We start from the raw sequence: 22,443 nt of genomic DNA on the forward strand, positions 1-22,443 counted from the left end.
AAAAGATTAGGAAGAGGACATACAGTTGCTTACGGCCATACCTCTCTGGCTCCGCCTGATCTCGTCTGATCTCAGAAGCTAAGCAGAGTAGGGCCTGGTTAGTACTTGGATGGAAGACCGCCTGGGAATCCCAGGTGCCGTAAGCTTTTTCAATTCTATCTGTAAAAGACACAGAGAAGGCCTTAGAAAGTGACTCCATTTAATTGTCAAAACTACAAAACCTTTGACACATTTTAAAAGATTAGGTAGAGGACATACAGTTGCTTACGGCCATACCTCTCTGGCTCCGCCTGATCTCGTCTGATCTCAGAAGCTAAGCAGAGTAGGGCCTGGTTAGTACTTGGATGGAAGACCGCCTGGGAATCCCAGGTGCCGTAAGCTTTTTCAATTCTATCTGTAAAAGACACAGAGAAGGCCTTAGAAAGTGACTCCATTTAATTGTCAAAACTACAAAACCTTTGACACATTTTAAAAGATTAGGTAGAGGACATACAGTTGCTTACGGCCATACCTCTCTGGCTCCGCCTGATCTCGTCTGATCTCAGAAGCTAAGCAGAGTAGGGCCTAGTTAGTACTTGGATGGAAGACCGCCTGGGAATCCCAGGTGCCGTAAGCTTTTTCATTTCTCTCTCTGGAAGAAATTGAGAAGGCATTAGAAAGTGAATCCTTTTTCATTATCAAAACTCCAAAACCTTTGACACATTTTAAAAGATTAGGAAGAGGACATACAGTTGCTTACGGCCATACCTCTCTGGCTCCGCCTGATCTCGTCTGATCTCAGAAGCTAAGCAGAGTAGGGCCTGGTTAGTACTTGGATGGAAGACCGCCTGGGAATCCCAGGTGCCGTAAGCTTTTTCATTTCTCTCTCTGGAAGAAATCGAGAAGGCATTAGAAAGTGACTCCTTTTTCATTATCAAAACTCCAAAACCTTTGACACATTTTAAAAGATTAGGAAGAGGACATACAGTTGCTTACGGCCATACCTCTCTGGCTCCGCCTGATCTCGTCTGATCTCAGAAGCTAAGCAGAGTAGGGCCTGGTTAGTACTTGGATGGAAGACCGCCTGGGAATCCCAGGTGCCGTAAGCTTTTTCATTTCTCTCTCTGGAAGAAATCGAGAAGGCATTAGAAAGTGACTCCTTTTTCATTATCAAAACTCCAAAACCTTTGACACATTTTAAAAGATTAGGAAGAGGACATACAGTTGCTTACGGCCATACCTCTCTGGCTCCGCCTGATCTCGTCTGATCTCAGAAGCTAAGCAGAGTAGGGCCTGGTTAGTACTTGGATGGAAGACCGCCTGGGAATCCCAGGTGCCGTAAGCTTTTTCAATTCTATTTGTAAAAGACACAGAGAAGGCCTTAGAAAGTGACTCCATTTAATTGTCAAAACTACAAAACCTTTGACACATTTTAAAAGATTAGGTAGAGGACATACAGTTGCTTACGGCCATACCTCTCTGGCTCCGCCTGATCTCGTCTGATCTCAGAAGCTAAGCAGAGTAGGGCCTGGTTAGTACTTGGATGGAAGACCGCCTGGGAATCCCAGGTGCCGTAAGCTTTTTCATTTCTCTCTCTGGAAGAAATTGAGAAGGCATTAGAAAGTGAATCCTTTTTCATTATCAAAACTCCAAAACCTTTGACACATTTTAAAATATTAGGAAGAGGACATACAGTTGCTTACGGCCATACCTCTCTGGCTCCGCCTGATCTCGTCTGATCTCAGAAGCTAAGCAGAGTAGGGCCTGGTTAGTACTTGGATGGAAGACCGCCTGGGAATCCCAGGTGCCGTAAGCTTTTTCATTTCTCTCTCTGGAAGAAATCGAGAAGGCATTAGAAAGTGACTCCTTTTTCATTATCAAAACTCCAAAACCTTTGACACATTTTAAAAGATTAGGAAGAGGACGTACAGTTGCTTACGGCCATACCTCTCTGGCTCCGCCTGATCTCGTTTGTAGGCCCAGCCCCCACCAGGAATCAGGAAGTGAACACAGATGCGATTTGTTTGGCGCTTGGATCCATTTCGGTGCTCTAATCTGAACAGTTTTTTGTGGTGTTTTGATATGCCCTAAAGCTTTTTTTTAATTGAGGTTTTTTTGCAAGACAGAGTTTAGTACCCCCAGCAGTATTGTACTGTTTGGGGGTAAGTGTATCGCTTCTCCTACCTAAAATGGCGGACCAACATGATGAACGAACACGGAACGGACAAAAGGAATCCCAAATGAATAGTGCGTTAGAATCAAACAGTGGTTTGAGCATGGACAGTATGGACAAAAACAACAAGAAGCTCACAGTTAGTGTAGAGCTGGAAGGAGGAAGCAGCATAAGTGCAATGGAGCTGATGAAATACGTGCGGCAATTGTGTGGTGGTCTGGTGGCTTGCCGTGTGGTGGGCCACAACAGATATGAAATGACAATGAGCCACCCGAAGGGAAAGGAAAGACTGTTGGAAGGCTTCAAAATGGGAGAGACGAGGATCCACGCACGGGAGCTGTGCAACAACGAGCTGGTGGTGTCATTCCTAAACCTGCCATTCTACATTGAGGACTGCGAGATCCACGCCAAACTGTCGAGCTGGGGTGTGTCGGCAGCTTCACCAATCAAAAGGCGGATGTGGCCTGGGACAAATGTTGCTGATGGGACACGATTCCTAAAGGTAAAATTCAATGATCATGTCCAGTCCCTGCCGTATTCTACAAAGTTTAGTACTGCTCTGGGTGCAGAATACTTTAGAGTGATACACGACAAACAAATGAAAGTATGCAGGATGTGTATCCAACCTGGGCATATCATGAGGGAATGTCCGGAGTTTCAGTGCCATAAGTGTGGAGTCCAGGGGCACTTTGCTAGAGAATGCAAAAAAAATAAAAACAAATGTAGCTTATGCTATAACAGTATGGAGGAATGCATATGCAACCAGAGTGAGAGTGAATCAATCATGATAGACAATGAAACTATAGAGTCTGGGGAGGATAACAATGGGATGTCGGGGGACGAGAGTGTCATAGGAGAGGAGGGTGTGGAGAGTAAACTGGAGAAGGAGGGGGATAAAGAACTCTCAGAAGAGGATGATGAAGTGAGGGGTGAGACGGGGAAAATGGGAGGAGCAGGTTTGCACAAAAGTACAAAGGAGGACACGAGAAGGGAAAATTCGGAGGAGAGTGTACCGGCATCAACGAGCGAAAAAGGTGGAAGGACGCTCTCAGGGCAGTGTGTACCATCAGATCAAGAAGCCCCGACTAGAAACCTAGAACTACCGATGGCGACAGACTCGTTGCCGGCAAGACAGCCAGACAAAAGGCTGCACAGCGACTCGGATGACCCTCATCCTAAAACAGACCCGGACATGGACTTTGAGAAGGCGAAGGTTTTAAGAAATAGAGCCGAGGAGAGAAAAGCAAAGGTCATGGCTAAGAAAAAGCTGAAAAACAAAAATAACTAGATGGTATGCACTTTCATATATATTACAATGATGGCTTCCTTTGGTTTCCAAATTACCTCTCTGAATGCCAACGGGCTTCGAAATAAAAATAAACTGGACTCAACTTTAAAACAACTCAAATCAGAAATAATATGCCTTCAGGAAACAAATTGGGATGTTTCTTTACGGGAAAATGTGATCAAACAGTGGGGAGGGAAGGTCATCTCAAATGAGGGAACCCCAAACTCTTGTGGTGTGGCCTCACTCTTTCAAGCCAATATCTTCAAAACCATTAACGAGGTTCATAGGGACCGAGAAGGTAGGGTTTTGGTCGTTGATTTCTGCCTGGCAAACGATACATTTAGGCTGATAAATGTGTATGCACCAAATGGAGAAGGGGAAAGAAAACAGTTCTTTAAAAATCTAGAGAAATGGTGTAATGAAAACACTTTTGTAATTGGTGATTTTAATGTGGTCCTAATGGAAAAAGATTTGTCCAAAAACAATGTCTATAGAAATGATTCTAGTAGAAGTACACTGAAAAAAGTAATGAATAATTGCAATATAATAGATATTTGGAGGATATTAAATAAAAACAAAACTGCATTTTCAAGAAGACAAGCTGTTGAAGGAATATTGAAGCAGTCAAGAATTGATTTCTGCTTAGTGGCTTCAGGTGTGGTTAAACATATAACATCCTGTGAATACTACTTTTACTCTGGGAGCGATCACGCTTCAGTGACAGGGTGTGTGGGAGGTGCGAGAATGAAGAGGGGAGGGGGTTTATGGTGTCTAAATATAAGCCACCTGAAAAACGACATATTAAAAAGTAAAATTGAAAGGTATTTAGCAAAGGTGACACACGATATGGCTTTTGTAGATGACGTGTTTTGGTTTTGGGAGGATGTTAAAGAAAAACTAAAAAAAATGTGTATAAGGTTCAGCAAAAACAAAAACTGGGAGAATAAAAGAGAGGAACGAGAGTTAATTCTCCTCCTGCAAAACGAAATAGAAAAATGTGAAGAGGATCCAAATTATGACAGTGAAAAATATGAACTGTATAAAACCAGAATAACTGAACTAGAAAAAAAAAGATGTGCGGGTGCAATAATACGGAGTAGAGCAAAATATATAACTGAAGGAGAAAGATGCACAGCTTTCTTTCTAGGTCTAGAAAAAACAAATCAAGAAAAGACTTATATATCGAGCATTGAAAATTCCAGGGGGGAAATAGTAGAAGAAACCGAAGGCATTTTGAGAACCATACAGGGTTACTATCAAAAATTATTTGAAAGTGAAGGGATTGTGACTAGCGAAATGAATGAAGTAGTAAATAAAATAAATAATAAACTAGAAGATAACGACAGTGTGAGGTGCGAGATGCCGCTCTCACTGAGCGAAATAGAACAGGCCATAATGAAGCTAAATAAAAATAAAAGCCCGGGGGCAGACGGTTTGCCTGCCGAGTTCTTTCAAGAATTTAAGGAAATGCTGGGGCCACTTTTGCTGACACTCTATGAACAGATGGACACTGAGCAGAGGGCTCCAGCATCATTTACGGAGGGGATAGTCACTCTAATTTTCAAAAAAGGGGAGAAAAAGCTGCTTTCCAACTACAGACCGATCAGTTTGCTTAACACAGACTATAAAATATTCACAAAAATACTCGCAAACAGATTAAAAACTGTAATAAATTCAATAATAGGACCAACGCAGGCTTACAGCATTCCGGGGAGGGACATCTCAGACACCATCAACACAATCAGAGATACAGCAAGCTGCTTAAATAAGGAGGGAGGGATTTTGTTAGGAGTAGACCTAGAGAAGGCTTTTGATAGAGTGGAACATCCCTTCCTGTGGGCCGTGCTGGAGCGTTTTGGTTTTGGACCAATATTCATAAAAAGAATCAAAATGATGTACAGCGGAGCGAAAAGTAGGGTGAAATGTAATGGTTTACTAACTAACAGTTTTGAGCTAGGACGATCAGTGAGACAGGGTTGCCCGCTGTCGGCGCTGCTCTACAGCCTGGTGGCGGAGCCCCTGGCCTATACTATAAATAACGACGACCTAATAAAGGGAATCTGGACACCGGCAGGAAACCAAATTAAAATTATGCAGTATGCAGATGATGTAAATATTTGTGTGAAAACTAGTAGCTGCATAAACAAAGTATTAGACCATATAAAGAAATATGAAAGAGCATCAGGCGCAAAAATTAATACAAAAAAAAACGAGCTGATGGTCTTCGGGCCCTGCAATGTCCCAGCTGATATGTGGGGTTTTAAAAAAATAGAGGACGAAAGGAAAATCTTGGGTATATATATAGGTAAAAATGAAAAGAGTGCAACGGACAAAACATGGAACGAGGTTTTGGTAAAAATAAAAAACCTGCTAAATTTATGGTATGCAAGAGGCCTCGCTTTGAAGGGAAAGGTAATAGTAGTAAATGCCCTGATACTGTCCAAAATTAATCACATTCTGGGGTCCTGTGAGCTGCCCACTTGGGTGTTCAATCGGCTCAATGCAGCCGTCGCCACTTTTTTTTGGAAGGGAAAGGGGAATTCGATCGCTCGCAAGACGTTAATAGCTAACAAAAGGGAGGGGGGTTTAGCTTTGATTGATGTAAGTGTAAAAAGAGACGCACTGAGGGTAAAATTAATAGGGAGATTTTTAAATCCAAAAAGGCAGCTGCCCGGTAGAGATTTCCTGGCAGGCCTCCTGGCAGGGTACGGAGAGAGAAGTGTGTATAACCTATGTGCCCTCTCGCCAGCACACGTAAGGGTGGGCCTGTCGGGGTTCTACAGGGAAGTGCTGGAGGCTTGGGACAAAATTATGCCGCATCTCACACCTGACGTTAGAGGAAAGGTGCAAGTGCTAAAATTACCCTTCCTATCAAGCCCGGGGTTTGTCGGGGGCGGGAGGCCGATTACGAGTTGCCACTTAATGCAGGCAGGTTTAACAGCCGTAGGGAGTGTGTGTGGAACAAACGGCTGTTTTGATTTAGGAAAAGTAAATGGTAAACTCCAGGCATGTGGAAGTAAATATGCACCGGCAAGAATAAAAGACATAGGGAAAATATTTGATCAATGCATGGGTCATGAATGGAAAGAAAGAATGAATGAAGTGACAGAGCAGGACAGGGCACTTGGTTTTACGCTGTGTGTTAAAGATAAACAAAAAAATATAATTGAAGTAAAAACAAAAACTTTCTACAGCATCCTAATAAAAAAACACATAGTTAAACCAGCAGCAGAAAAGGCATGGGAAAAAATCTTCCCAAAAGATAAGACAAGCTCAATATGGGTAAATCTTGAATTCAGCCTCATCCCCCCAGAGGTCTACAGCTCTGAGTTTAAGATAAGGCACCGGAAATATTTTACAGGAATTGTCTTGCACCAGATACACAAGGAAAAATTCTCAAGAATGTGTTCTGTGTGTGAAACGGAAGAAGAGGATTTTGAGCACCTTATTTGGTCTTGTACAGCACTCAGAACCTTTAGAGAATACATAAGAGAGCTTCTAACAAAGGGTTGTGGAGTAAAAATGACGAGGGGAACATCATGGGACTGGACCTGGTGTTTCGGACTGCCAAAGAATGCTGGAGGCCGGAGGATGGATATCGCCAACGCATGCCTGGCATTTGCTAGAAGAGCAGTGTTGCTGAGAAGAAACCTTGCCCTCTTCGAGGGAAAAAAAACGGACGTTGAGACTCTTTTCAAGAGCAATATAAAAGCATACTGGAAAACTATATATGCATTCAAAAAAGATCTGCTCAAGGAATGGATGGACGAAAATAATCTCTTGTTTCAGGAGGACAATGACAAAGATCTTATCTTTCGGTTTTAAATGTTTTTCTTGTGTGCCTTAACTTGTTGTCGTTGCGCACTTCTTTTTTTTTGGTTTTGTTTGGAAAAAGATATGGCTAATAAGGCAAAACTTTCTACTGCCGAGTGAAGAAAAGAAAAGAAAAAAAAAAAAAAATCCTATAATGTGATTTTGTTCTCATCTTAAAGACCCTGATTGCTGATGTTCAGAAAATAATTAAATAATAATGGATATAGTGAATATGTAAACAATGTAAAAAATGATTTTTGGAAAATGTATTTTTTATAATAAAAGAAAAAAAAAAAAAGCTCTGCCTGATCTCGTCTGATCTCAGAAGCTAAGCAGAGTAGGGCCTGGTTAGTACTTGGATGGAAGACCGCCTGGGAATCCCAGGTGCCGTAAGCTTTTTCATTTCTCTCTCTGGAAGAAATCGAGAAGGCATTAGAAAGTGACTCCTTTTTCATTATCAAAACTCCAAAACCTTTGACACATTTTAAAAGATTAGGAAGAGGACATACAGTTGCTTACGGCCATACCTCTCTGGCTCCGCCTGATCTCGTCTGATCTCAGAAGCTAAGCAGAGTAGGGCCTGGTTAGTACTTGGATGGAAGACCGCCTGGGAATCCCAGGTGCCGTAAGCTTTTTCAATTCTATCTGTAAAAGACACAGAGAAGGCCTTAGAAAGTGACTCCATTTAATTGTCAAAACTACAAAACCTTTGACACATTTTAAAAGATTAGGTAGAGGACATACAGTTGCTTACGGCCATACCTCTCTGGCTCCGCCTGATCTCGTCTGATCTCAGAAGCTAAGCAGAGTAGGGCCTGGTTAGTACTTGGATGGAAGACCGCCTGGGAATCCCAGGTGCCGTAAGCTTTTTCATTTCTCTCTCTGGAAGAAATTGAGAAGGCATTAGAAAGTGAATCCTTTTTCATGATCAAAACTCCAAAACCTTTGACACATTTTAAAATATTAGGAAGAGGACATACAGTTGCTTACGGCCATACCTCTCTGGCTCCGCCTGATCTCGTCTGATCTCAGAAGCTAAGCAGAGTAGGGCCTGGTTAGTACTTGGATGGAAGACCGCCTGGGAATCCCAGGTGCCGTAAGCTTTTTCAATTCTATCTGTAAAAGACACAGAGAAGGCCTTAGAAAGTGACTCCATTTAATTGTCAAAACTACAAAACCTTTGACACATTTTAAAAGATTAGGTAGAGGACATACAGTTGCTTACGGCCATACCTCTCTGGCTCCGCCTGATCTCGTCTGATCTCAGAAGCTAAGCAGAGTAGGGCCTGGTTAGTACTTGGATGGAAGACCGCCTGGGAATCCCAGGTGCCGTAAGCTTTTTCATTTCTCTCTCTGGAAGAAATTGAGAAGGCATTAGAAAGTGAATCCTTTTTCATGATCAAAACTCCAAAACCTTTGACACATTTTAAAATATTAGGAAGAGGACATACAGTTGCTTACGGCCATACCTCTCTGGCTCCGCCTGATCTCGTCTGATCTCAGAAGCTAAGCAGAGTAGGGCCTGGTTAGTACTTGGATGGAAGACAGCCTGGGAATCCCAGGTGCCGTAAGCTTTTTCAATTCTATCTGTAAAAGACACAGAGAAGGCCTTAGAAAGTGACTCCATTTAATTGTCAAAACTACAAAACCTTTGACACATTTTAAAAGATTAGGTAGAGGACATACAGTTGCTTACGGCCATACCTCTCTGGCTCCGCCTGATCTCGTCTGATCTCAGAAGCTAAGCAGAGTAGGGCCTGGTTAGTACTTGGATGGAAGACCGCCTGGGAATCCCAGGTGCCGTAAGCTTTTTCATTTCTCTCTCTGGAAGAAATTGAGAAGGCATTAGAAAGTGAATCCTTTTTCATTATCAAAACTCCAAAACCTTTGACACATTTTAAAAGATTAGGAAGAGGACATACAGTTGCTTACGGCCATACCTCTCTGGCTCCGCCTGATCTCGTCTGATCTCAGAAGCTAAGCAGAGTAGGGCCTGGTTAGTACTTGGATGGAAGACCGCCTGGGAATCCCAGGTGCCGTAAGCTTTTTCATTTCTCTCTCTGGAAGAAATCGAGAAGGCATTAGAAAGTGACTCCTTTTTCATTATCAAAACTCCAAAACCTTTGACACATTTTAAAAGATTAGGAAGAGGACATACAGTTGCTTACGGCCATACCTCTCTGGCTCCGCCTGATCTCGTCTGATCTCAGAAGCTAAGCAGAGTAGGGCCTGGTTAGTACTTGGATGGAAGACCGCCTGGGAATCCCAGGTGCCGTAAGCTTTTTCATTTCTCTCTCTGGAAGAAATCGAGAAGGCATTAGAAAGTGACTCCTTTTTCATTATCAAAACTCCAAAACCTTTGACACATTTTAAAAGATTAGGAAGAGGACATACAGTTGCTTACGGCCATACCTCTCTGGCTCCGCCTGATCTCGTCTGATCTCAGAAGCTAAGCAGAGTAGGGCCTGGTTAGTACTTGGATGGAAGACCGCCTGGGAATCCCAGGTGCCGTAAGCTTTTTCAATTCTATTTGTAAAAGACACAGAGAAGGCCTTAGAAAGTGACTCCATTTAATTGTCAAAACTACAAAACCTTTGACACATTTTAAAAGATTAGGTAGAGGACATGCAGTTGCTTACGGCCATACCTCTCTGGCTCCGCCTGATCTCGTCTGATCTCAGAAGCTAAGCAGAGTAGGGCCTGGTTAGTACTTGGATGGAAGACCGCCTGGGAATCCCAGGTGCCGTAAGCTTTTTCATTTCTCTCTCTGGAAGAAATTGAGAAGGCATTAGAAAGTGAATCCTTTTTCATTATCAAAACTCCAAAACCTTTGACACATTTTAAAAGATTAGGAAGAGGACATACAGTTGCTTACGGCCATACCTCTCTGGCTCCGCCTGATCTCGTCTGATCTCAGAAGCTAAGCAGAGTAGGGCCTGGTTAGTACTTGGATGGAAGACCGCCTGGGAATCCCAGGTGCCGTAAGCTTTTTCATTTCTCTCTCTGGAAGAAATCGAGAAGGCATTAGAAAGTGACTCCTTTTTCATTATCAAAACTCCAAAACCTTTGACACATTTTAAAAGATTAGGAAGAGGACATACAGTTGCTTACGGCCATACCTCTCTGGCTCCGCCTGATCTCGTCTGATCTCAGAAGCTAAGCAGAGTAGGGCCTGGTTAGTACTTGGATGGAAGACCGCCTGGGAATCCCAGGTGCCGTAAGCTTTTTCAATTCTATCTGTAAAAGACACAGAGAAGGCCTTAGAAAGTGACTCCATTTAATTGTCAAAACTACAAAACCTTTGACACATTTTAAAAGATTAGGTAGAGGACATACAGTTGCTTACGGCCATACCTCTCTGGCTCCGCCTGATCTCGTCTGATCTCAGAAGCTAAGCAGAGTAGGGCCTGGTTAGTACTTGGATGGAAGACCGCCTGGGAATCCCAGGTGCCGTAAGCTTTTTCATTTCTCTCTCTGGAAGAAATTGAGAAGGCATTAGAAAGTGAATCCTTTTTCATTATCAAAACTCCAAAACCTTTACTCATTTTAAAAGATTAGGAAGAGGACATACAGTTGCTTACGGCCATACCTCTCTGGCTCCGCCTGATCTCGTCTGATCTCAGAAGCTAAGCAGAGTAGGGCCTGGTTAGTACTTGGATGGAAGACCGCCTGGGAATCCCAGGTGCCGTAAGCTTTTTCATTTCTCTCTCTGGAAGAAATCGAGAAGGCATTAGAAAGTGACTCCTTTTTCATTATCAAAACTCCAAAACCTTTGACACATTTTAAAAGATTAGGAAGAGGACATACAGTTGCTTACGGCCATACCTCTCTGGCTCCGCCTGATCTCGTCTGATCTCAGAAGCTAAGCAGAGTAGGGCCTGGTTAGTACTTGGATGGAAGACCGCCTGGGAATCCCAGGTGCCGTAAGCTTTTTCATTTCTCTCTCTGGAAGAAATCGAGAAGGCATTAGAAAGTGACTCCTTTTTCATTATCAAAACTCCAAAACCTTTGACACATTTTAAAAGATTAGGAAGAGGACATACAGTTGCTTACGGCCATACCTCTCTGGCTCCGCCTGATCTCGTCTGATCTCAGAAGCTAAGCAGAGTAGGGCCTGGTTAGTACTTGGATGGAAGACCGCCTGGGAATCCCAGGTGCCGTAAGCTTTTTCAATTCTATTTGTAAAAGACACAGAGAAGGCCTTAGAAAGTGACTCCATTTAATTGTCAAAACTACAAAACCTTTGACACATTTTAAAAGATTAGGTAGAGGACATGCAGTTGCTTACGGCCATACCTCTCTGGCTCCGCCTGATCTCGTCTGATCTCAGAAGCTAAGCAGAGTAGGGCCTGGTTAGTACTTGGATGGAAGACCGCCTGGGAATCCCAGGTGCCGTAAGCTTTTTCATTTCTCTCTCTGGAAGAAATTGAGAAGGCATTAGAAAGTGAATCCTTTTTCATTATCAAAACTCCAAAACCTTTGACACATTTTAAAATATTAGGAAGAGGACATACAGTTGCTTACGGCCATACCTCTCTGGCTCCGCCTGATCTCGTCTGATCTCAGAAGCTAAGCAGAGTAGGGCCTGGTTAGTACTTGGATGGAAGACCGCCTGGGAATCCCAGGTGCCGTAAGCTTTTTCATTTCTCTCTCTGGAAGAAATTGAGAAGGCATTAGAAAGTGAATCCTTTTTCATTATCAAAACTCCAAAACCTTTGACACATTTTAAAAGATTAGGAAGAGGACATACAGTTGCTTACGGCCATACCTCTCTGGCTCCGCCTGATCTCGTCTGATCTCAGAAGCTAAGCAGAGTAGGGCCTGGTTAGTACTTGGATGGAAGACCGCCTGGGAATCCCAGGTGCCGTAAGCTTTTTCATTTCTCTCTCTGGAAGAAATCGAGAAGGCATTAGAAAGTGACTCCTTTTTCATTATCAAAACTCCAAAACCTTTGACACATTTTAAAAGATTAGGAAGAGGACATACAGTTGCTTACGGCCATACCTCTCTGGCTCCGCCTGATCTCGTCTGATCTCAGAAGCTAAGCAGAGTAGGGCCTGGTTAGTACTTGGATGGAAGACCGCCTGGGAATCCCAGGTGCCGTAAGCTTTTTCAATTCTATCTGTAAAAGACACAGAGAAGGCCTTAGAAAGTGACTCCATTTAATTGTCAAAACTACAAAACCTTTGACACATTTTAAAAGATTAGGTAGAGGACATACAGTTGCTTACGGCCATACCTCTCTGGCTCCGCCTGATCTCGTCTGATCTCAGAAGCTAAGCAGAGTAGGGCCTGGTTAGTACTTGGATGGAAGACCGCCTGGGAATCCCAGGTGCCGTAAGCTTTTTCATTTCTCTCTCTGGAAGAAATTGAGAAGGCATTAGAAAGTGAATCCTTTTTCATTATCAAAACTCCAAAACCTTTGACACATTTTAAAAGATTAGGAAGAGGACATACAGTTGCTTACGGCCATACCTCTCTGGCTCCGCCTGATCTCGTCTGATCTCAGAAGCTAAGCAGAGTAGGGCCTGGTTAGTACTTGGATGGAAGACCGCCTGGGAATCCCAGGTGCCGTAAGCTTTTTCATTTCTCTCTCTGGAAGAAATCGAGAAGGCATTAGAAAGTGACTCCTTTTTCATTATCAAAACTCCAAAACCTTTGACACATTTTAAAAGATTAGGAAGAGGACATACAGTTGCTTACGGCCATACCTCTCTGGCTCCGCCTGATCTCGTCTGATCTCAGAAGCTAAGCAGAGTAGGGCCTGGTTAGTACTTGGATGGAAGACCGCCTGGGAATCCCAGGTGCCGTAAGCTTTTTCATTTCTATCTGTAAAAGACACAGAGAAGGCCTTAGAAAGTGACTCCATTTCATTGTCAAAACTACAAAACCTTTGACACATTTTAAAAGATTAGGTAGAGGACATACAGTTGCTTACGGCCATACCTCTCTGGCTCTGCCTGATCTCGTCTGATCTCAGAAGCTAAGCAGAGTAGGGCCTGGTTAGTACTTGGATGGAAGACCGCCTGGGAATCCCAGGTGCCGTAAGCTTTTTCATTTCTCTCTCTGGAAGAAATTGAGAAGGCATTAGAAAGTGAATCCTTTTTCATTATCAAAACTCCAAAACCTTTGACACATTTTAAAATATTAGGAAGAGGACATACAGTTGCTTACGGCCATACCTCTCTGGCTCCGCCTGATCTCGTCTGATCTCAGAAGCTAAGCAGAGTAGGGCCTGGTTAGTACTTGGATGGAAGACCGCCTGGGAATCCCAGGTGCCGTAAGCTTTTTCATTTCTCTCTCTGGAAGAAATCGAGAAGGCATTAGAAAGTGACTCCATTTAATTGTCAAAACTACAAAACCTTTGACACATTTTAAAAGATTAGGTAGAGGACATACAGTTGCTTACGGCCATACCTCTCTGGCTCCGCCTGATCTCGTCTGATCTCAGAAGCTAAACAGAGTAGGGCCTGGTTAGTACTTGGATGGAAGACCGCCTGGGAATCCCAGGTGCCGTGAGCTTTTTCATTTCTCTCTCTGGAAGAAATTGAGAAGGCATTAGAAAGTGAATCCTTTTTCATTATCAAAACTCCAAAACCTTTGACACATTTTAAAAGATTAGGAAGAGGACATACAGTTGCTTACGGCCATACCTCTCTGGCTCCGCCTGATCTCGTCTGATCTCAGAAGCTAAGCAGAGTAGGGCCTGGTTAGTACTTGGATGGAAGACCGCCTGGGAATCCCAGGTGCCGTAAGCTTTTTCATTTCTCTCTCTGGAAGAAATCGAGAAGGCATTAGAAAGTGACTCCTTTTTCATTATCAAAACTCCAAAACCTTTGACACATTTTAAAAGATTAGGAAGAGGACATACAGTTGCTTACGGCCATACCTCTCTGGCTCCGCCTGATCTCGTCTGATCTCAGAAGCTAAGCAGAGTAGGGCCTGGTTAGTACTTGGATGGAAGACCGCCTGGGAATCCCAGGTGCCGTAAGCTTTTTCATTTCTCTCTCTGGAAGAAATCGAGAAGGCATTAGAAAGTGAATCCTTTTTCATTATCAAAACTCCAAAACCTTTGACACATTTTGAAAGATTAGGAAGAGGACATACAGTTGCTTACGGCCATACCTCTCTGGCTCCGCCTGATCTCGTCTGATCTCAGAAGCTAAGCAGAGTAGGGCCTGGTTAGTACTTGGATGGAAGACAGCCTGGGAATCCCAGGTGCCGTAAGCTTTTTCAATTCTATCTGTAAAAGACACAGAGAAGGCCTTAGAAAGTGACTCCATTTAATTGTCAAAACTACAAAACCTTTGACACATTTTAAAAGATTAGGTAGAGGACATACAGTTGCTTACGGCCATACCTCTCTGGCTCCGCCTGATCTCGTCTGATCTCAGAAGCTAAGCAGAGTAGGGCCTGGTTAGTACTTGGATGGAAGACCGCCTGGGAATCCCAGGTGCCGTAAGCTTTTTCATTTCTCTCTCTGGAAGAAATTGAGAAGGCATTAGAAAGTGAATCCTTTTTCATTATCAAAACTCCAAAACCTTTGACACATTTTAAAATATTAGGAAGAGGACATACAGTTGCTTACGGCCATACCTCTCTGGCTCCGCCTGATCTCGTCTGATCTCAGAAGCTAAGCAGAGTAGGGCCTGGTTAGTACTTGGATGGAAGACCGCCTGGGAATCCCAGGTGCCGTAAGCTTTTTCATTTCTATCTGTAAAAGACACAGAGAAGGCCTTAGAAAGTGACTCCATTTCATTGTCAAAACTACAAAACCTTTGACACATTTTAAAATATTAGGAAGAGGACATACAGTTGCTTACGGCCATACCTCTCTGGCTCCGCCTGATCTCGTCTGATCTCAGAAGCTAAGCAGAGTAGGGCCTGGTTAGTACTTGGATGGAAGACCGCCTGGGAATCCCAGGTGCCGTAAGCTTTTTCATTTCTCTCTCTGGAAGAAATTGAGAAGGCATTAGAAAGTGAATCCTTTTTCATTATCAAAACTCCAAAACCTTTGACACATTTTAAAATATTAGGAAGAGGACATACAGTTGCTTACGGCCATACCTCTCTGGCTCCGCCTGATCTCGTCTGATCTCAGAAGCTAAGCAGAGTAGGGCCTGGTTAGTACTTGGATGGAAGACCGCCTGGGAATCCCAGGTGCCGTAAGCTTTTTCATTTCTCTCTCTGGAAGAAATCGAGAAGGCATTAGAAAGTGACTCCTTTTTCATTATCAAAACTACAAAACCTTTGACACATTTTAAAAGATTAGGAAGAGGACATACAGTTGCTTACGGCCATACCTCTCTGGCTCCGCCTGATCTCGTCTGATCTCAGAAGCTAAGCAGAGTAGGGCCTGGTTAGTACTTGGATGGAAGACCGCCTGGGAATCCCAGGTGCCGTAAGCTTTTTCAATTCTATCTGTAAAAGACACAGAGAAGGCCTTAGAAAGTGACTCCATTTAATTGTCAAAACTACAAAACCTTTGACACATTTTAAAAGATTAGGTAGAGGACATACAGTTGCTTACGGCCATACCTCTCTGGCTCCGCCTGATCTCGTCTGATCTCAGAAGCTAAGCAGAGTAGGGCCTGGTTAGTACTTGGATGGAAGACCGCCTGGGAATCCCAGGTGCCGTAAGCTTTTTCATTTCTCTCTCTGGAAGAAATTGAGAAGGCATTAGAAAGTGAATCCTTTTTCATTATCAAAACTCCAAAACCTTTGACACATTTTAAAATATTAGGAAGAGGACATACAGTTGCTTACGGCCATACCTCTCTGGCTCCGCCTGATCTCGTCTGATCTCAGAAGCTAAGCAGAGTAGGGCCTGGTTAGTACTTGGATGGAAGACCGCCTGGGAATCCCAGGTGCCGTAAGCTTTTTCATTTCTATCTGTAAAAGACACAGAGAAGGCCTTAGAAAGTGACTCCATTTCATTGTCAAAACTACAAAACCTTTGACACATTTTAAAATATTAGGAAGAGGACATACAGTTGCTTACGGCCATACCTCTCTGGCTCCGCCTGATCTCGTCTGATCTCAGAAGCTAAGCAGAGTAGGGCCTGGTTAGTACTTGGATGGAAGACCGCCTGGGAATCCCAGGTGCCGTAAGCTTTTTCATTTCTCTCTCTGGAAGAAATTGAGAAGGCATTAGAAAGTGAATCCTTTTTCATTATCAAAACTCCAAAACCTTTGACACATTTTAAAATATTAGGAAGAGGACATACAGTTGCTTACGGCCATACCTCTCTGGCTCCGCCTGATCTCGTCTGATCTCAGAAGCTAAGCAGAGTAGGGCCTGGTTAGTACTTGGATGGAAGACCGCCTGGGAATCCCAGGTGCCGTAAGCTTTTTCATTTCTCTCTCTGGAAGAAATCGAGAAGGCATTAGAAAGTGACTCCTTTTTCATTATCAAAACTACAAAACCTTTGACACATTTTAAAAGATTAGGAAGAGGACATACAGTTGCTTACGGCCATACCTCTCTGGCTCCGCCTGATCTCGTCTGATCTCAGAAGCTAAGCAGAGTAGGGCCTGGTTAGTACTTGGATGGAAGACCGCCTGGGAATCCCAGGTGCCGTAAGCTTTTTCAATTCTATCTGTAAAAGACACAGAGAAGGCCTTAGAAAGTGACTCCATTTAATTGTCAAAACTACAAAACCTTTGACACATTTTAAAAGATTAGGTAGAGGACATACAGTTGCTTACGGCCATACCTCTCTGGCTCCGCCTGATCTCGTCTGATCTCAGAAGCTAAGCAGAGTAGGGCCTGGTTAGTACTTGGATGGAAGACCGCCTGGGAATCCCAGGTGCCGTAAGCTTTTTCATTTCTCTCTCTGGAAGAAATTGAGAAGGCATTAGAAAGTGAATCCTTTTTCATTATCAAAACTCCAAAACCTTTGACACATTTTAAAAGATTAGGAAGAGGACATACAGTTGCTTACGGCCATACCTCTCTGGCTCCGCCTGATCTCGTCTGATCTCAGAAGCTAAGCAGAGTAGGGCCTGGTTAGTACTTGGATGGAAGACCGCCTGGGAATCCCAGGTGCCGTAAGCTTTTTCATTTCTCTCTCTGGAAGAAATCGAGAAGGCATTAGAAAGTGACTCCTTTTTCATTATCAAAACTCCAAAACCTTTGACACATTTTAAAAGATTAGGAAGAGGACATACAGTTGCTTACGGCCATACCTCTCTGGCTCCGCCTGATCTCGTCTGATCTCAGAAGCTAAGCAGAGTAGGGCCTGGTTAGTACTTGGATGGAAGACCGCCTGGGAATCCCAGGTGCCGTAAGCTTTTTCATTTCTCTCTCTGGAAGAAATCGAGAAGGCATTAGAAAGTGACTCCTTTTTCATTATCAAAACTCCAAAACCTTTGACACATTTTAAAAGATTAGGAAGAGGACATACAGTTGCTTACGGCCATACCTCTCTGGCTCCGCCTGATCTCGTCTGATCTCAGAAGCTAAGCAGAGTAGGGCCTGGTTAGTACTTGGATGGAAGACCGCCTGGGAATCCCAGGTGCCGTAAGCTTTTTCATTTCTCTCTCTGGAAGAAATCGAGAAGGCATTAGAAAGTGACTCCTTTTTCATTATCAAAACTCCAAAACCTTTGACACATTTTAAAAGATTAGGAAGAGGACATACAGTTGCTTACGGCCATACCTCTCTGGCTCCGCCTGATCTCGTCTGATCTCAGAAGCTAAGCAGAGTAGGGCCTGGTTAGTACTTGGATGGAAGACCGCCTGGGAATCCCAGGTGCCGTAAGCTTTTTCATTTCTCTCTCTGGAAGAAATCGAGAAGGCATTAGAAAGTGACTCCTTTTTCATTATCAAAACTCCAAAACCTTTGACACATTTTAAAAGATTAGGAAGAGGACATACAGTTGCTTACGGCCATACCTCTCTGGCTCCGCCTGATCTCGTCTGATCTCAGAAGCTAAGCAGAGTAGGGCCTGGTTAGTACTTGGATGGAAGACCGCCTGGGAATCCCAGGTGCCGTAAGCTTTTTCAATTCTATCTGTAAAAGACACAGAGAAGGCCTTAGAAAGTGACTCCATTTAATTGTCAAAACTACAAAACCTTTGACACATTTTAAAAGATTAGGTAGAGGACATACAGTTGCTTACGGCCATACCTCTCTGGCTCCGCCTGATCTCGTCTGATCTCAGAAGCTAAGCAGAGTAGGGCCTGGTTAGTACTTGGATGGAAGACCGCCTGGGAATCCCAGGTGCCGTAAGCTTTTTCAATTCTATCTGTAAAAGACACAGAGAAGGCCTTAGAAAGTGACTCCATTTAATTGTCAAAACTACAAAACCTTTGACACATTTTAAAAGATTAGGTAGAGGACATACAGTTGCTTACGGCCATACCTCTCTGGCTCCGCCTGATCTCGTCTGATCTCAGAAGCTAAGCAGAGTAGGGCCTAGTTAGTACTTGGATGGAAGACCGCCTGGGAATCCCAGGTGCCGTAAGCTTTTTCATTTCTCTCTCTGGAAGAAATTGAGAAGGCATTAGAAAGTGAATCCTTTTTCATTATCAAAACTCCAAAACCTTTGACACATTTTAAAAGATTAGGAAGAGGACATACAGTTGCTTACGGCCATACCTCTCTGGCTCCGCCTGATCTCGTCTGATCTCAGAAGCTAAGCAGAGTAGGGCCTGGTTAGTACTTGGATGGAAGACCGCCTGGGAATCCCAGGTGCCGTAAGCTTTTTCATTTCTCTCTCTGGAAGAAATCGAGAAGGCATTAGAAAGTGACTCCTTTTTCATTATCAAAACTCCAAAACCTTTGACACATTTTAAAAGATTAGGAAGAGGACATACAGTTGCTTACGGCCATACCTCTCTGGCTCCGCCTGATCTCGTCTGATCTCAGAAGCTAAGCAGAGTAGGGCCTGGTTAGTACTTGGATGGAAGACCGCCTGGGAATCCCAGGTGCCGTAAGCTTTTTCATTTCTCTCTCTGGAAGAAATCGAGAAGGCATTAGAAAGTGACTCCTTTTTCATTATCAAAACTCCAAAACCTTTGACACATTTTAAAAGATTAGGAAGAGGACATACAGTTGCTTACGGCCATACCTCTCTGGCTCCGCCTGATCTCGTCTGATCTCAGAAGCTAAGCAGAGTAGGGCCTGGTTAGTACTTGGATGGAAGACCGCCTGGGAATCCCAGGTGCCGTAAGCTTTTTCATTTCTCTCTCTGGAAGAAATCGAGAAGGCATTAGAAAGTGACTCCTTTTTCATTATCAAAACTCCAAAACCTTTGACACATTTTAAAAGATTAGGAAGAGGACATACAGTTGCTTACGGCCATACCTCTCTGGCTCCGCCTGATCTCGTCTGATCTCAGAAGCTAAGCAGAGTAGGGCCTGGTTAGTACTTGGATGGAAGACCGCCTGGGAATCCCAGGTGCCGTAAGCTTTTTCAATTCTATCTGTAAAAGACACAGAGAAGGCCTTAGAAAGTGACTCCATTTAATTGTCAAAACTACAAAACCTTTGACACATTTTAAAAGATTAGGTAGAGGACATACAGTTGCTTACGGCCATACCTCTCTGGCTCCGCCTGATCTCGTCTGATCTCAGAAGCTAAGCAGAGTAGGGCCTGGTTAGTACTTGGATGGAAGACCGCCTGGGAATCCCAGGTGCCGTAAGCTTTTTCAATTCTATCTGTAAAAGACACAGAGAAGGCCTTAGAAAGTGACTCCATTTAATTGTCAAAACTACAAAACCTTTGACACATTTTAAAAGATTAGGTAGAGGACATACAGTTGCTTACGGCCATACCTCTCTGGCTCCGCCTGATCTCGTCTGATCTCAGAAGCTAAGCAGAGTAGGGCCTAGTTAGTACTTGGATGGAAGACCGCCTGGGAATCCCAGGTGCCGTAAGCTTTTTCATTTCTCTCTCTGGAAGAAATTGAGAAGGCATTAGAAAGTGAATCCTTTTTCATTATCAAAACTCCAAAACCTTTGACACATTTTAAAAGATTAGGAAGAGGACATACAGTTGCTTACGGCCATACCTCTCTGGCTCCGCCTGATCTCGTCTGATCTCAGAAGCTAAGCAGAGTAGGGCCTGGTTAGTACTTGGATGGAAGACCGCCTGGGAATCCCAGGTGCCGTAAGCTTTTTCATTTCTCTCTCTGGAAGAAATCGAGAAGGCATTAGAAAGTGACTCCTTTTTCATTATCAAAACTCCAAAACCTTTGACACATTTTAAAAGATTAGGAAGAGGACATACAGTTGCTTACGGCCATACCTCTCTGGCTCCGCCTGATCTCGTCTGATCTCAGAAGCTAAGCAGAGTAGGGCCTGGTTAGTACTTGGATGGAAGACCGCCTGGGAATCCCAGGTGCCGTAAGCTTTTTCATTTCTCTCTCTGGAAGAAATCGAGAAGGCATTAGAAAGTGACTCCTTTTTCATTATCAAAACTCCAAAACCTTTGACACATTTTAAAAGATTAGGAAGAGGACATACAGTTGCTTACGGCCATACCTCTCTGGCTCCGCCTGATCTCGTCTGATCTCAGAAGCTAAGCAGAGTAGGGCCTGGTTAGTACTTGGATGGAAGACCGCCTGGGAATCCCAGGTGCCGTAAGCTTTTTCAATTCTATTTGTAAAAGACACAGAGAAGGCCTTAGAAAGTGACTCCATTTAATTGTCAAAACTACAAAACCTTTGACACATTTTAAAAGATTAGGTAGAGGACATACAGTTGCTTACGGCCATACCTCTCTGGCTCCGCCTGATCTCGTCTGATCTCAGAAGCTAAGCAGAGTAGGGCCTGGTTAGTACTTGGATGGAAGACCGCCTGGGAATCCCAGGTGCCGTAAGCTTTTTCATTTCTCTCTCTGGAAGAAATTGAGAAGGCATTAGAAAGTGAATCCTTTTTCATTATCAAAACTCCAAAACCTTTGACACATTTTAAAATATTAGGAAGAGGACATACAGTTGCTTACGGCCATACCTCTCTGGCTCCGCCTGATCTCGTCTGATCTCAGAAGCTAAGCAGAGTAGGGCCTGGTTAGTACTTGGATGGAAGACCGCCTGGGAATCCCAGGTGCCGTAAGCTTTTTCATTTCTCTCTCTGGAAGAAATCGAGAAGGCATTAGAAAGTGACTCCTTTTTCATTATCAAAACTCCAAAACCTTTGACACATTTTAAAAGATTAGGAAGAGGACGTACAGTTGCTTACGGCCATACCTCTCTGGCTCCGCCTGATCTCGTTTGTAGGCCCAGCCCCCACCAGGAATCAGGAAGTGAACACAGATGCGATTTGTTTGGCGCTTGGATCCATTTCGGTGCTCTAATCTGAACAGTTTTTTGTGGTGTTTTGATATGCCCTAAAGCTTTTTTTTAATTGAGGTTTTTTTGCAAGACAGAGTTTAGTACCCCCAGCAGTATTGTACTGTTTGGGGGTAAGTGTATCGCTTCTCCTACCTAAAATGGCGGACCAACATGATGAACGAACACGGAACGGACAAAAGGAATCCCAAATGAATAGTGCGTTAGAATCAAACAGTGGTTTGAGCATGGACAGTATGGACAAAAACAACAAGAAGCTCACAGTTAGTGTAGAGCTGGAAGGAGGAAGCAGCATAAGTGCAATGGAGCTGATGAAATACGTGCGGCAATTGTGTGGTGGTCTGGTGGCTTGCCGTGTGGTGGGCCACAACAGATATGAAATGACAATGAGCCACCCGAAGGGAAAGGAAAGACTGTTGGAAGGCTTCAAAATGGGAGAGACGAGGATCCACGCACGGGAGCTGTGCAACAACGAGCTGGTGGTGTCATTCCTAAACCTGCCATTCTACATTGAGGACTGCGAGATCCACGCCAAACTGTCGAGCTGGGGTGTGTCGGCAGCTTCACCAATCAAAAGGCGGATGTGGCCTGGGACAAATGTTGCTGATGGGACACGATTCCTAAAGGTAAAATTCAATGATCATGTCCAGTCCCTGCCGTATTCTACAAAGTTTAGTACTGCTCTGGGTGCAGAATACTTTAGAGTGATACACGACAAACAAATGAAAGTATGCAGGATGTGTATCCAACCTGGGCATATCATGAGGGAATGTCCGGAGTTTCAGTGCCATAAGTGTGGAGTCCAGGGGCACTTTGCTAGAGAATGCAAAAAAAATAAAAACAAATGTAGCTTATGCTATAACAGTATGGAGGAATGCATATGCAACCAGAGT

The 22,443-nt window shown here is 43.7% G+C and overlaps 66 non-coding genes across 66 annotated transcripts; all 66 read left to right on the forward strand.

The window, feature by feature from the left end:
* Positions 1-27: 27 nt before the first annotated feature.
* LOC144402590 (5S ribosomal RNA) lies at positions 28-146 on the forward strand. The gene has a single exon (XR_013464526.1). It is a non-coding gene; the product is annotated as a 5S ribosomal RNA (ribosomal RNA).
* Positions 147-262: 116 nt separating this feature from the next.
* On the forward strand, positions 263-381 carry LOC144402591 (5S ribosomal RNA). The gene has a single exon (XR_013464527.1). It is a non-coding gene; the product is annotated as a 5S ribosomal RNA (ribosomal RNA).
* A 116-nt stretch (positions 382-497) lies between these two features.
* LOC144398487 (5S ribosomal RNA) lies at positions 498-616 on the forward strand. The gene has a single exon (XR_013460634.1). It is a non-coding gene; the product is annotated as a 5S ribosomal RNA (ribosomal RNA).
* A 117-nt stretch (positions 617-733) lies between these two features.
* Positions 734-852, forward strand: LOC144402592 (5S ribosomal RNA). The gene has a single exon (XR_013464528.1). It is a non-coding gene; the product is annotated as a 5S ribosomal RNA (ribosomal RNA).
* Positions 853-969: 117 nt separating this feature from the next.
* On the forward strand, positions 970-1,088 carry LOC144402593 (5S ribosomal RNA). Its single transcript, XR_013464529.1, has one exon. It is a non-coding gene; the product is annotated as a 5S ribosomal RNA (ribosomal RNA).
* Positions 1,089-1,205: 117 nt separating this feature from the next.
* LOC144402594 (5S ribosomal RNA) lies at positions 1,206-1,324 on the forward strand. Its single transcript, XR_013464530.1, has one exon. It is a non-coding gene; the product is annotated as a 5S ribosomal RNA (ribosomal RNA).
* Positions 1,325-1,440: 116 nt separating this feature from the next.
* Positions 1,441-1,559, forward strand: LOC144402595 (5S ribosomal RNA). The gene has a single exon (XR_013464531.1). It is a non-coding gene; the product is annotated as a 5S ribosomal RNA (ribosomal RNA).
* Positions 1,560-1,676: 117 nt separating this feature from the next.
* LOC144402596 (5S ribosomal RNA) lies at positions 1,677-1,795 on the forward strand. The gene has a single exon (XR_013464532.1). It is a non-coding gene; the product is annotated as a 5S ribosomal RNA (ribosomal RNA).
* A 5,971-nt stretch (positions 1,796-7,766) lies between these two features.
* Positions 7,767-7,885, forward strand: LOC144402597 (5S ribosomal RNA). Its single transcript, XR_013464533.1, has one exon. It is a non-coding gene; the product is annotated as a 5S ribosomal RNA (ribosomal RNA).
* A 116-nt stretch (positions 7,886-8,001) lies between these two features.
* LOC144402599 (5S ribosomal RNA) lies at positions 8,002-8,120 on the forward strand. Its single transcript, XR_013464535.1, has one exon. It is a non-coding gene; the product is annotated as a 5S ribosomal RNA (ribosomal RNA).
* Positions 8,121-8,237: 117 nt separating this feature from the next.
* LOC144402600 (5S ribosomal RNA) lies at positions 8,238-8,356 on the forward strand. Its single transcript, XR_013464536.1, has one exon. It is a non-coding gene; the product is annotated as a 5S ribosomal RNA (ribosomal RNA).
* Positions 8,357-8,472: 116 nt separating this feature from the next.
* LOC144402601 (5S ribosomal RNA) lies at positions 8,473-8,591 on the forward strand. The gene has a single exon (XR_013464537.1). It is a non-coding gene; the product is annotated as a 5S ribosomal RNA (ribosomal RNA).
* A 117-nt stretch (positions 8,592-8,708) lies between these two features.
* On the forward strand, positions 8,709-8,827 carry LOC144399374 (5S ribosomal RNA). Its single transcript, XR_013461519.1, has one exon. It is a non-coding gene; the product is annotated as a 5S ribosomal RNA (ribosomal RNA).
* A 116-nt stretch (positions 8,828-8,943) lies between these two features.
* Positions 8,944-9,062, forward strand: LOC144402602 (5S ribosomal RNA). The gene has a single exon (XR_013464538.1). It is a non-coding gene; the product is annotated as a 5S ribosomal RNA (ribosomal RNA).
* A 117-nt stretch (positions 9,063-9,179) lies between these two features.
* Positions 9,180-9,298, forward strand: LOC144402603 (5S ribosomal RNA). Its single transcript, XR_013464539.1, has one exon. It is a non-coding gene; the product is annotated as a 5S ribosomal RNA (ribosomal RNA).
* A 117-nt stretch (positions 9,299-9,415) lies between these two features.
* Positions 9,416-9,534, forward strand: LOC144402604 (5S ribosomal RNA). The gene has a single exon (XR_013464540.1). It is a non-coding gene; the product is annotated as a 5S ribosomal RNA (ribosomal RNA).
* Positions 9,535-9,651: 117 nt separating this feature from the next.
* Positions 9,652-9,770, forward strand: LOC144402605 (5S ribosomal RNA). Its single transcript, XR_013464541.1, has one exon. It is a non-coding gene; the product is annotated as a 5S ribosomal RNA (ribosomal RNA).
* Positions 9,771-9,886: 116 nt separating this feature from the next.
* On the forward strand, positions 9,887-10,005 carry LOC144402606 (5S ribosomal RNA). The gene has a single exon (XR_013464542.1). It is a non-coding gene; the product is annotated as a 5S ribosomal RNA (ribosomal RNA).
* A 117-nt stretch (positions 10,006-10,122) lies between these two features.
* On the forward strand, positions 10,123-10,241 carry LOC144402607 (5S ribosomal RNA). The gene has a single exon (XR_013464543.1). It is a non-coding gene; the product is annotated as a 5S ribosomal RNA (ribosomal RNA).
* Positions 10,242-10,358: 117 nt separating this feature from the next.
* LOC144402608 (5S ribosomal RNA) lies at positions 10,359-10,477 on the forward strand. Its single transcript, XR_013464544.1, has one exon. It is a non-coding gene; the product is annotated as a 5S ribosomal RNA (ribosomal RNA).
* A 116-nt stretch (positions 10,478-10,593) lies between these two features.
* Positions 10,594-10,712, forward strand: LOC144402610 (5S ribosomal RNA). Its single transcript, XR_013464546.1, has one exon. It is a non-coding gene; the product is annotated as a 5S ribosomal RNA (ribosomal RNA).
* Positions 10,713-10,828: 116 nt separating this feature from the next.
* Positions 10,829-10,947, forward strand: LOC144402611 (5S ribosomal RNA). Its single transcript, XR_013464547.1, has one exon. It is a non-coding gene; the product is annotated as a 5S ribosomal RNA (ribosomal RNA).
* Positions 10,948-11,064: 117 nt separating this feature from the next.
* On the forward strand, positions 11,065-11,183 carry LOC144402612 (5S ribosomal RNA). Its single transcript, XR_013464548.1, has one exon. It is a non-coding gene; the product is annotated as a 5S ribosomal RNA (ribosomal RNA).
* Positions 11,184-11,300: 117 nt separating this feature from the next.
* Positions 11,301-11,419, forward strand: LOC144402613 (5S ribosomal RNA). Its single transcript, XR_013464549.1, has one exon. It is a non-coding gene; the product is annotated as a 5S ribosomal RNA (ribosomal RNA).
* Positions 11,420-11,535: 116 nt separating this feature from the next.
* LOC144402614 (5S ribosomal RNA) lies at positions 11,536-11,654 on the forward strand. Its single transcript, XR_013464550.1, has one exon. It is a non-coding gene; the product is annotated as a 5S ribosomal RNA (ribosomal RNA).
* Positions 11,655-11,771: 117 nt separating this feature from the next.
* LOC144402615 (5S ribosomal RNA) lies at positions 11,772-11,890 on the forward strand. Its single transcript, XR_013464551.1, has one exon. It is a non-coding gene; the product is annotated as a 5S ribosomal RNA (ribosomal RNA).
* A 117-nt stretch (positions 11,891-12,007) lies between these two features.
* On the forward strand, positions 12,008-12,126 carry LOC144402616 (5S ribosomal RNA). The gene has a single exon (XR_013464552.1). It is a non-coding gene; the product is annotated as a 5S ribosomal RNA (ribosomal RNA).
* A 117-nt stretch (positions 12,127-12,243) lies between these two features.
* On the forward strand, positions 12,244-12,362 carry LOC144402617 (5S ribosomal RNA). Its single transcript, XR_013464553.1, has one exon. It is a non-coding gene; the product is annotated as a 5S ribosomal RNA (ribosomal RNA).
* Positions 12,363-12,478: 116 nt separating this feature from the next.
* Positions 12,479-12,597, forward strand: LOC144402618 (5S ribosomal RNA). Its single transcript, XR_013464554.1, has one exon. It is a non-coding gene; the product is annotated as a 5S ribosomal RNA (ribosomal RNA).
* A 117-nt stretch (positions 12,598-12,714) lies between these two features.
* On the forward strand, positions 12,715-12,833 carry LOC144402619 (5S ribosomal RNA). The gene has a single exon (XR_013464555.1). It is a non-coding gene; the product is annotated as a 5S ribosomal RNA (ribosomal RNA).
* A 117-nt stretch (positions 12,834-12,950) lies between these two features.
* On the forward strand, positions 12,951-13,069 carry LOC144402621 (5S ribosomal RNA). The gene has a single exon (XR_013464557.1). It is a non-coding gene; the product is annotated as a 5S ribosomal RNA (ribosomal RNA).
* A 116-nt stretch (positions 13,070-13,185) lies between these two features.
* Positions 13,186-13,304, forward strand: LOC144397336 (5S ribosomal RNA). Its single transcript, XR_013459482.1, has one exon. It is a non-coding gene; the product is annotated as a 5S ribosomal RNA (ribosomal RNA).
* Positions 13,305-13,421: 117 nt separating this feature from the next.
* Positions 13,422-13,540, forward strand: LOC144402622 (5S ribosomal RNA). Its single transcript, XR_013464558.1, has one exon. It is a non-coding gene; the product is annotated as a 5S ribosomal RNA (ribosomal RNA).
* A 116-nt stretch (positions 13,541-13,656) lies between these two features.
* Positions 13,657-13,775, forward strand: LOC144398360 (5S ribosomal RNA). The gene has a single exon (XR_013460507.1). It is a non-coding gene; the product is annotated as a 5S ribosomal RNA (ribosomal RNA).
* Positions 13,776-13,892: 117 nt separating this feature from the next.
* Positions 13,893-14,011, forward strand: LOC144402623 (5S ribosomal RNA). Its single transcript, XR_013464559.1, has one exon. It is a non-coding gene; the product is annotated as a 5S ribosomal RNA (ribosomal RNA).
* Positions 14,012-14,128: 117 nt separating this feature from the next.
* On the forward strand, positions 14,129-14,247 carry LOC144402624 (5S ribosomal RNA). The gene has a single exon (XR_013464560.1). It is a non-coding gene; the product is annotated as a 5S ribosomal RNA (ribosomal RNA).
* Positions 14,248-14,364: 117 nt separating this feature from the next.
* On the forward strand, positions 14,365-14,483 carry LOC144399375 (5S ribosomal RNA). The gene has a single exon (XR_013461520.1). It is a non-coding gene; the product is annotated as a 5S ribosomal RNA (ribosomal RNA).
* A 116-nt stretch (positions 14,484-14,599) lies between these two features.
* LOC144402625 (5S ribosomal RNA) lies at positions 14,600-14,718 on the forward strand. Its single transcript, XR_013464561.1, has one exon. It is a non-coding gene; the product is annotated as a 5S ribosomal RNA (ribosomal RNA).
* A 117-nt stretch (positions 14,719-14,835) lies between these two features.
* Positions 14,836-14,954, forward strand: LOC144402626 (5S ribosomal RNA). The gene has a single exon (XR_013464562.1). It is a non-coding gene; the product is annotated as a 5S ribosomal RNA (ribosomal RNA).
* A 116-nt stretch (positions 14,955-15,070) lies between these two features.
* LOC144402627 (5S ribosomal RNA) lies at positions 15,071-15,189 on the forward strand. Its single transcript, XR_013464563.1, has one exon. It is a non-coding gene; the product is annotated as a 5S ribosomal RNA (ribosomal RNA).
* Positions 15,190-15,306: 117 nt separating this feature from the next.
* On the forward strand, positions 15,307-15,425 carry LOC144402628 (5S ribosomal RNA). Its single transcript, XR_013464564.1, has one exon. It is a non-coding gene; the product is annotated as a 5S ribosomal RNA (ribosomal RNA).
* Positions 15,426-15,542: 117 nt separating this feature from the next.
* LOC144402629 (5S ribosomal RNA) lies at positions 15,543-15,661 on the forward strand. The gene has a single exon (XR_013464565.1). It is a non-coding gene; the product is annotated as a 5S ribosomal RNA (ribosomal RNA).
* A 116-nt stretch (positions 15,662-15,777) lies between these two features.
* On the forward strand, positions 15,778-15,896 carry LOC144402630 (5S ribosomal RNA). Its single transcript, XR_013464566.1, has one exon. It is a non-coding gene; the product is annotated as a 5S ribosomal RNA (ribosomal RNA).
* A 117-nt stretch (positions 15,897-16,013) lies between these two features.
* On the forward strand, positions 16,014-16,132 carry LOC144402632 (5S ribosomal RNA). The gene has a single exon (XR_013464568.1). It is a non-coding gene; the product is annotated as a 5S ribosomal RNA (ribosomal RNA).
* Positions 16,133-16,248: 116 nt separating this feature from the next.
* LOC144402633 (5S ribosomal RNA) lies at positions 16,249-16,367 on the forward strand. Its single transcript, XR_013464569.1, has one exon. It is a non-coding gene; the product is annotated as a 5S ribosomal RNA (ribosomal RNA).
* Positions 16,368-16,484: 117 nt separating this feature from the next.
* Positions 16,485-16,603, forward strand: LOC144402634 (5S ribosomal RNA). The gene has a single exon (XR_013464570.1). It is a non-coding gene; the product is annotated as a 5S ribosomal RNA (ribosomal RNA).
* A 117-nt stretch (positions 16,604-16,720) lies between these two features.
* Positions 16,721-16,839, forward strand: LOC144402635 (5S ribosomal RNA). The gene has a single exon (XR_013464571.1). It is a non-coding gene; the product is annotated as a 5S ribosomal RNA (ribosomal RNA).
* Positions 16,840-16,955: 116 nt separating this feature from the next.
* Positions 16,956-17,074, forward strand: LOC144402636 (5S ribosomal RNA). Its single transcript, XR_013464572.1, has one exon. It is a non-coding gene; the product is annotated as a 5S ribosomal RNA (ribosomal RNA).
* Positions 17,075-17,191: 117 nt separating this feature from the next.
* LOC144402637 (5S ribosomal RNA) lies at positions 17,192-17,310 on the forward strand. Its single transcript, XR_013464573.1, has one exon. It is a non-coding gene; the product is annotated as a 5S ribosomal RNA (ribosomal RNA).
* Positions 17,311-17,427: 117 nt separating this feature from the next.
* On the forward strand, positions 17,428-17,546 carry LOC144402638 (5S ribosomal RNA). The gene has a single exon (XR_013464574.1). It is a non-coding gene; the product is annotated as a 5S ribosomal RNA (ribosomal RNA).
* Positions 17,547-17,663: 117 nt separating this feature from the next.
* Positions 17,664-17,782, forward strand: LOC144402639 (5S ribosomal RNA). The gene has a single exon (XR_013464575.1). It is a non-coding gene; the product is annotated as a 5S ribosomal RNA (ribosomal RNA).
* A 117-nt stretch (positions 17,783-17,899) lies between these two features.
* Positions 17,900-18,018, forward strand: LOC144402640 (5S ribosomal RNA). The gene has a single exon (XR_013464576.1). It is a non-coding gene; the product is annotated as a 5S ribosomal RNA (ribosomal RNA).
* A 117-nt stretch (positions 18,019-18,135) lies between these two features.
* Positions 18,136-18,254, forward strand: LOC144402641 (5S ribosomal RNA). The gene has a single exon (XR_013464577.1). It is a non-coding gene; the product is annotated as a 5S ribosomal RNA (ribosomal RNA).
* Positions 18,255-18,370: 116 nt separating this feature from the next.
* On the forward strand, positions 18,371-18,489 carry LOC144402643 (5S ribosomal RNA). The gene has a single exon (XR_013464579.1). It is a non-coding gene; the product is annotated as a 5S ribosomal RNA (ribosomal RNA).
* Positions 18,490-18,605: 116 nt separating this feature from the next.
* LOC144398488 (5S ribosomal RNA) lies at positions 18,606-18,724 on the forward strand. Its single transcript, XR_013460635.1, has one exon. It is a non-coding gene; the product is annotated as a 5S ribosomal RNA (ribosomal RNA).
* Positions 18,725-18,841: 117 nt separating this feature from the next.
* LOC144402644 (5S ribosomal RNA) lies at positions 18,842-18,960 on the forward strand. Its single transcript, XR_013464580.1, has one exon. It is a non-coding gene; the product is annotated as a 5S ribosomal RNA (ribosomal RNA).
* Positions 18,961-19,077: 117 nt separating this feature from the next.
* LOC144402645 (5S ribosomal RNA) lies at positions 19,078-19,196 on the forward strand. The gene has a single exon (XR_013464581.1). It is a non-coding gene; the product is annotated as a 5S ribosomal RNA (ribosomal RNA).
* A 117-nt stretch (positions 19,197-19,313) lies between these two features.
* Positions 19,314-19,432, forward strand: LOC144402646 (5S ribosomal RNA). Its single transcript, XR_013464582.1, has one exon. It is a non-coding gene; the product is annotated as a 5S ribosomal RNA (ribosomal RNA).
* A 117-nt stretch (positions 19,433-19,549) lies between these two features.
* Positions 19,550-19,668, forward strand: LOC144402647 (5S ribosomal RNA). Its single transcript, XR_013464583.1, has one exon. It is a non-coding gene; the product is annotated as a 5S ribosomal RNA (ribosomal RNA).
* Positions 19,669-19,784: 116 nt separating this feature from the next.
* On the forward strand, positions 19,785-19,903 carry LOC144402648 (5S ribosomal RNA). Its single transcript, XR_013464584.1, has one exon. It is a non-coding gene; the product is annotated as a 5S ribosomal RNA (ribosomal RNA).
* A 116-nt stretch (positions 19,904-20,019) lies between these two features.
* Positions 20,020-20,138, forward strand: LOC144398490 (5S ribosomal RNA). The gene has a single exon (XR_013460637.1). It is a non-coding gene; the product is annotated as a 5S ribosomal RNA (ribosomal RNA).
* A 117-nt stretch (positions 20,139-20,255) lies between these two features.
* LOC144402649 (5S ribosomal RNA) lies at positions 20,256-20,374 on the forward strand. The gene has a single exon (XR_013464585.1). It is a non-coding gene; the product is annotated as a 5S ribosomal RNA (ribosomal RNA).
* A 117-nt stretch (positions 20,375-20,491) lies between these two features.
* LOC144402650 (5S ribosomal RNA) lies at positions 20,492-20,610 on the forward strand. The gene has a single exon (XR_013464586.1). It is a non-coding gene; the product is annotated as a 5S ribosomal RNA (ribosomal RNA).
* A 117-nt stretch (positions 20,611-20,727) lies between these two features.
* LOC144402651 (5S ribosomal RNA) lies at positions 20,728-20,846 on the forward strand. Its single transcript, XR_013464587.1, has one exon. It is a non-coding gene; the product is annotated as a 5S ribosomal RNA (ribosomal RNA).
* Positions 20,847-20,962: 116 nt separating this feature from the next.
* On the forward strand, positions 20,963-21,081 carry LOC144402652 (5S ribosomal RNA). The gene has a single exon (XR_013464588.1). It is a non-coding gene; the product is annotated as a 5S ribosomal RNA (ribosomal RNA).
* A 117-nt stretch (positions 21,082-21,198) lies between these two features.
* Positions 21,199-21,317, forward strand: LOC144402654 (5S ribosomal RNA). Its single transcript, XR_013464590.1, has one exon. It is a non-coding gene; the product is annotated as a 5S ribosomal RNA (ribosomal RNA).
* Positions 21,318-22,443: the final 1,126 nt, after the last annotated feature.

This window comes from Gasterosteus aculeatus, chromosome 2 (assembly GCF_964276395.1).
Source record: "Gasterosteus aculeatus chromosome 2, fGasAcu3.hap1.1, whole genome shotgun sequence".
Classification (NCBI taxonomy): domain Eukaryota; kingdom Metazoa; phylum Chordata; class Actinopteri; order Perciformes; family Gasterosteidae; genus Gasterosteus; species Gasterosteus aculeatus.